Source organism: Solea solea, chromosome 7 (assembly GCF_958295425.1).
Source record: "Solea solea chromosome 7, fSolSol10.1, whole genome shotgun sequence".
In the NCBI taxonomy this organism is placed as follows: Eukaryota; Metazoa; Chordata; class Actinopteri; order Pleuronectiformes; family Soleidae; genus Solea; species Solea solea.
The window spans coordinates 1,427,469-1,434,922 of NC_081140.1; positions in this window are offsets into that span (position 1 = coordinate 1,427,469).

The following is a 7,454-nucleotide window of genomic DNA, read 5'->3' on the forward strand; positions in this document are numbered from 1 at the left end:
CAATAGTTTGTCTGCTGAAGGTCCGGGACCAAAACACTGCAACAATAAAATCATGCTTGCAAGTGTAGACAGTGTGAGAGTGTCTGGTTGAAATCCTCCTCTCAGATTTAGATTTACCAAACGAGCAGCTCCTGTATCACTGTAAGCTAAAAACACACATTTCCTCTATGCAAAGGAGAGGAGGTCAGGAAGTGGCAAACATTTACTGTAGCTATCATAGAATTAAGCTTAAGATGACACTATGTGTTACACTTTAAAAAACCTGAACTATAACTTAAAATGATATCAAATGGTCAGTCTCTTGTCCTACTTTCACTTTTCCATCCATCATCCATCCGTCATTGAAGAAGATGCATTCTTTATACAGACCTTGTCCAAAATCATTTTTACATTTAGAAGTAGTATAAAGTTTCATGTATAACGTTTTAAAAGTGCCCTGTGGTGGAGACAGCGATCCATATTTACATCACACCTCAGCTGTTTTGGTCATCATGAGCAGACTTAAAATCACATCTTTGTTGCTGCCATTCAAACCTTTTTAAATAGCTCTCTCCTTACAGCTGCCACGTTTTGTGTTTTTAGAAGCAAGTGAGCCAAAAATACCCCTGAATTTGGAATATTTTCAGTGTGAATTTAAGCAGGTAAGATGAGAATTCTGGCAACATTCCTGACTGCAAACCTAAAAGCTAAAGTCACTTCCCTTTCGTCCTACCCTCCGTCCAACACAGCCCCCTCCAGAGAAACTGCAATAAACCCAAATCAGCAATCTGGGAGCCTCACAGACTGCAGTGGCCAAATGTGTCTGTGGAACTGTGTGATTATTTTTACCTGACACAGGAAAGAACCCACTCATAATAAACACAGGACGAGGTGGTGACAGATCTCATTAACCTCATTATGAATGAAAGGGGGGGAGCGGTCCAGGGGTGAGGAGGGCTGTGAGGAGAACGTGTGCCTGGACGTCTCCCTGAGGTTCACTCCTGACCTTTGACATGACCTAATGAAGAACACACATGCAGATATGCACGCTCGTGTATCAGCAAATATATTCTAAGTTTTTATGCCAGAAAGTTTGTGTCCGCTTCTATATTCCATATTATGTATTCTATATTCTATATTCTATATTATGTATTCTATATTCTGTATTCTGTATTCTATATTCTATATTCTATATTCTGTATTATGTATTCTATATTCTATATTCTGTATTATGTATTCTATATTCTGTATTCTGTATTCTATATTCTATATTCTGTATTATGTATTCTATATTCTGTATTCTGTATTCTATATTCTATATTCTGTATTATGTATTCTATATTCTATATTCTGTATTATGTATTCTATATTCTGTATTCTGTATTCTATATTCTGTATTATGTATTCTATATTCTATATTCTGTATTATGTATTCTATATTCTGTATTCTGTATTCTATATTCTATATTCTGTATTATGTATTCTATATTCTGTATTCTGTATTCTATATTCTATATTCTGTATTATGTATTCTATATTCTATATTCTGTATTATGTATTCTATATTCTGTATTCTATATTCTATATTCTGTATTATGTATTCTATATTCTATATTCTGTATTCTGTATTCTATATTCTATATTCTATATTCTATATTCCATATTCTGTATTCTATATTCTGTATTCTGTATTCTGTATTCTATATTCTATATTATGTATTCTATATTCTATATTCTGTATTCTATATTCTATATTCTGTATTCTGTATTCTATATTCTATATTCTGTATTCTATATTCTATATTCTATATTCTATATTCTGTAGTATGTATTCTATATTCTATATTCTGTATTCTGTATTCTATATTCTGTATTCTATATTCTATATCCTGTATGCTATATTCTATATTCTATATTCTGTATTCTGTATTCTATATATTATATATTCTATATTCTGTATTCTATATTCTATATCCTGTATGCTGTATTCTATATTCTATATTCTGTATTCTGTATTCTATATATTATATATTCTATATTCTGTATTCTATATTCTATATTCTGTATTCTATATTCTATATTCTGTATTCTGTATTCTATATTCTATATTCTGTATTCTATATTCTATATTCTATATTCTATATTCTGTAGTATGTATTCTATATTCTATATTCTGTATTCTGTATTCTATATTCTGTATTCTATATTCTATATCCTGTATGCTGTATTCTATATTCTATATTCTGTATTCTGTATTCTATATATTATATATTCTATATTCTGTATTCTATATTCTATATCCTGTATGCTGTATTCTATATTCTATATTCTGTATTCTGTATTCTATATATTATATATTCTATATTCTGTATTCTATATTCTGTCCCACAAACAAAGTCCATGGAGAAAACTTATGATTTTACATCAAGGCACACAGGAGCTGCTGATCCATGGCTGACTCTCCTTCATTCAGATTAACATCAGTGACACAAACTGAGCAAGGCAGCAGTAGAACATGCAGATCCCCAAAGATCCCACGAGGACTGTAATAAAACACGCTAAAGGCAAATAAAGAGCGTGTGGATATTGTACTTGTGTGGTGATCACTTCTATACCTCAGACCTACAACCAATTAGACCAATGGGTGACGCATGCATAGTGATGGAAATGTGTCACACAAACATGCTTGTTGCAGTCTTCTAGGAGCTTTTGCCTGGTGAGTTCCGTACTTACTTTCATCTCTTGTTTATTTGACATGCTTTTATTGCAATGTCAAAGTTTTCTCAGGAGTAGGAGGAAGGGAAGTTCAGAAAGTTGAAGATGTCAGAATACTGCAGGAGTGGAATAATGTCCACTGCTCATGAAAAGCAGTGCAGGGGCGTTGAAGGTTCAGTCTGTCAAGCTCATCAATACATCGCCAGATCTCTGTGGATTTAAAGTGGATTTAAAGTGCTCGGTGAACTCTGAGTATGGCTTGAAACTGGCACCGGTGCTGTTCATTAATGCAACTGACCATCAGTGGCAGCCCGTCCATAGAGGGCGCTAGGGCGCCGCCCCACCAGTCTCACATGAAGAAGAAGAAGAAGGAGAGAATGTAGTGGGCTAAGCTAGCACTTACTCTACTTTCAATTAAGCTTAACTTCACCAAAGCTAAGCTACAGCAACATGGCACTAAAGTAGTTGAACTACTTTTTATATCTCACTGCACAAAAAACAAACAACAACATGTTTGCACAAACATGTGCGGTAAAAGCTCCGCTGCACTGTAAAAATGTTGCTTCAGTGGACGCTACCGCACTACGTGGTCAATAAAAGAGCTGCGTTACTGAAACACTATTTGATTCAGAAAACAGCGACACAACCAGCACGCTACTGAGAAATGTAGTTACACTAGTAACGCCACTACTGCCCAACACTGGCTACACATGATACAGTCCATGACGACCGTGTGTAATCTGCATTAAAACGTTCCTTCGCTCGTTTACAAGGAGTTCCGGTCAAGTGACGTATTTCTGGTTCCTTTAGGGCGCACACGTCTTTACTATAGACTCTCTCTTTACTATAGACTCTCTCTTTACTATAGACTCTCTCTTTACTATAGACTCTCTCTTTACATAGACTCTCTCTTTACTATAGACTCTCTCTTTACTATAGACTCTCTCTTTACTATAGACTCTCTCTTTACATAGACTCTCTCTTTACTATAGACTCTCTCTTTACTATAGACTCTCTCTTTACTATAGACTCTCTCTTTACTATAGACTCTCTCTTTACATAGACTCTCTCTTTACTATAGACTCTCTCTTTACTATAGACTCTCTCTTTACATAGACTCTCTCTTTACTATAGACTCTCTCTTTACTATAGTGACAGTGCACACAGCCGAGCGACCTGGCCCAGATGACCGGATATAAACATCTTACTCCGGTAACTACCGGGAGTCCGGGACAAGCTCTTGTGTCCACACTGCAGATCTGTCTGCAGTGTGGACACACGTCTTCTCCACAGCAGGTGAGACATGTCAATCATGTCTTTATAAACTTTTGTGAATGTCAAACTAGTTTGAAACATCATACTGTCACAGCAATAGGCCACTCTCTCTCTCTCTCTCTCTCTCCCTCTCTCTCTCTCTCTCTCTCTCTCAGCTCCGAACAGAGCGTCATGTCCGATCTCTAATTGATGGCATCATCTGTTTTCTCTTTCTCTTTTCATTAACATACGTCCCCCTAAATTCACCCGCCGCCTCTGCTAACCACGTCTCAACACGTCACACGAGCACAGAAACTTGATCTCTCCCCTAAGAGTTCCATGGAAGATGGAGGTGTAATACTTTAGCAGATACGCTCAGCCAGAGCAAGCTACTGACAGATGTTAGTTTGATTCCAACAAACAGACGTGTTTGCCACTGTCCTGACAGTCATGCATCCACTGCAATGGAGACTCGACATGGAGAGTTTGGGTAGCGACTGAAGACACTGAAGCTTGTGTCCTGTCACAGATTGGCAACTGAAAATGGAACCTTTCCTTGATCATCACCAAGTGTTTAATCTTGGGATCAATGACACAGTCAACAAAACAGAAGTAGACTTGACAGTTCGCCATTGTTCTAATGAGTGCCCATTGGGAAATAGACTAATTCCCTCTCAGAGACCTTAAACTCATTTCCTGAGGCCTGGGGGTGGGTTGGTGGTGGAGGTGGTACTGACAGGCTGCATGTGCCACTGGGTCACCAAGGTGACGGGACATCCAGGCAGGAAAAACAGGAAGCGAGGGCAAGGAGTGACTCTGATTGGACCCCTCCTCGTTCGCGTGCAGCCAGATAAGAGAGGCCACGCCCCTTTCCCCTCTTTCATTTGTGGCACGAACGTTAATGGGACTGTGTCACTTAAAATAAACATGGCAGCATGTAAATGTTGTATGTTTAGTACACATGAAAAAACATCCCCCAGGTACACAATCATGACATCATTTTGAGTTTTTAATTTGAAGTAGTTGTAGTTTGTAGTAGTAGTGGTTTAAAGTAGCTGAAAGTGTGGACAACAGATTTTAACCACTTCAGTTTCAAATTCACTGACCAATTCTACACCTACATAAGTCTATAATAACTTAATATCCTATCGTATACAGTATACACTGCTTTTATTTGCCTTTTCTAAACTAAAGTGTCAATTTTCAGTCATGGCACATGAGTTGATCTACTGCTGCCTCAATAATTAAGCTCCAATTAACTATTTCTAGTGTTTGAGTTGAGTTAAGCAGTAAACCAGCAGTGTTTGAGCGCTAAAAACAATGGTTTTATGATGCTTCACAGGTGTGTTTACAGCCAGCTGTCCAGAGGTGAAATAAAACAATATTTCAACATATTGTTAAGATATAATAATCTTAAACACCCTTTATTAAGGGGCCATGTTTCCAGGGAGAGCAGCGCTGACTATACCAGTATCAGTGTCTCACATGTAAAACCTGAACTATCACTTTTAGGTGATGGAATAAATCAAGCTTTGCCCCTTTCTCCACATTTGTGTCCTCCAAAGAGGTCAGAGTCTCCGGTCACTGCCATCCAAACCAGTGTTGGGTATAAACCTGCAGAAGGTCAGTGCTAAGCCAATCTATTGTCCTTTCTCTTATCACCTGCTCTTCCCTCCTACAGTCCTTGAGTTTGATATAGCAGACAAAACACCTGTTTGTCAATCCAGGGGACGTTTACCGTTTCACGACTGCAGAATTCCAATCGTAAGAGGACTTTAGTGGAGAAGATGACCGTTTATCCATTTTATATTATGAGGAAATATCCAATTAGTCATGGTTCAGTGTCTTTTTTCATTCAAACCAATGAAAGCCTCTCTGAGATCACTGTAACCCAGCTCGACCCCCTTTGAAAGAGAAACAAAGTTTTTTTTCTGCAGATAAATGTCAAAACCCTTCTCTAACAACCTTGGCCGCTGAAGTCGTACTACGATGTGTGTATAAAGGACACAGTGTTATGACATCTCTAATGGGACATCTATAAGTACTTTGCTGCTTGAGGACATTTTGTGGGATTCCTGCAGAATTAAGACGCCTGAGAAGTCACCGGTGAGATGTTGAAACGTCCATGTAGCATATACGTGTGCAGACACATGCATTCATGCATTGGTACAAATAAGGTTAGATTACTCCTTTGTTTAGTTAAATCTTCACTTAAGGTCTTGCCCCAAAATGACAAAGCCATTAAAGAACATTATCCATGTCTCTCACTATTATACTCAACAGCTTCACACTGTCTCTCACATAATTGGGATTTAAAACAGGTTAGGTCATTTCATTTTATTGGCTGTATTACAAAGGAGGCAGCTTCAGGTTTGACTCTGGTTTTTTAATAGTGTTACGCTGGAGGTACACTGTCACGGAAACCTGAAGGCAAAGTTCAGATATTTGAATTGTGACTGTATGATAATGCTATGTCCTTTAAGATTTAATACAAGAATAAACCGCTGCTTTATCTCACCATTAAACAACCTTCTCTGACTGGAAAATGAAGTCTGCATTGCAGTGTAAACAATTCACTTTATGCACCAAAGTCCATAGATAAAAGCTGTGATTTTAGATCACAGCGCAGACGTTGTTGATCGACTGCTGTCTCCATCAGTGAGTTTGGATGAAGTGCCACAAACTCACTAAACAAGACACTGGTAGACCAGCAGCTCCATGTCTCCACGACATAAGAACATTTGGTGAAGGAGAGTAAGCGCTTTACAAACTTCATTTATTCTCCATTGTCTGTCCTTGCATCAACAAACATGGCGACCACGCACGCTGTCTGCCATCTGTCAGGTGGAGACCCCGATGAGGACGACGAGCATGCAGCTGAGCTTCCCTGAGACGGTTTCTGACGGTTTGTGCAGAAAGTCTTTGGTTCTGCAAAGCGATTGTTGCAGCAGCCGTCTGGGTGGCTGCTCTCAGACCATCATGGAGGTGAACATGCTGGATGTGGAGGTCCTGGGCTGGTGTGGTTATACGTGGTCTGCGGTTGTGAGGCCGGTTGGATGCAGTGTTGTTTTCTTCAACGATGACGATGACGAATAAACATGGATCTTTGATGATTAAACATGACGAGACGAGAATGGACGTAAATGTTAGTGTTTGGTCTGTCAGACGTTCAAAATGCATGACATTTCTGCTCATTGTGTGTGTAATCTGTCAATTAAAGCCTAAAACTTCCTTGGTCTGTGTTTCAAGACGGGTCGAGTGGGTTGCCGACAGTCCGCTCCGATCAGCAGAAGGACCCCGTCCCCCAGGTCCACCGATAACCCCCAGTGAGAGGGGCAGCCGGTGGGCGGGAGAAGTCGCAGTGAGTACATATGTCCGTGGTCCCGGGAAGCGGCGAGGTCATGGGCGAGGGGTCGAGGGGTCGAGCCTTTCCAAGCTGAAATTTCATTTTCACAAATGATGTGTGACACCCTTCATGATGAAGTCGGCATCGACTCATGAGAAAA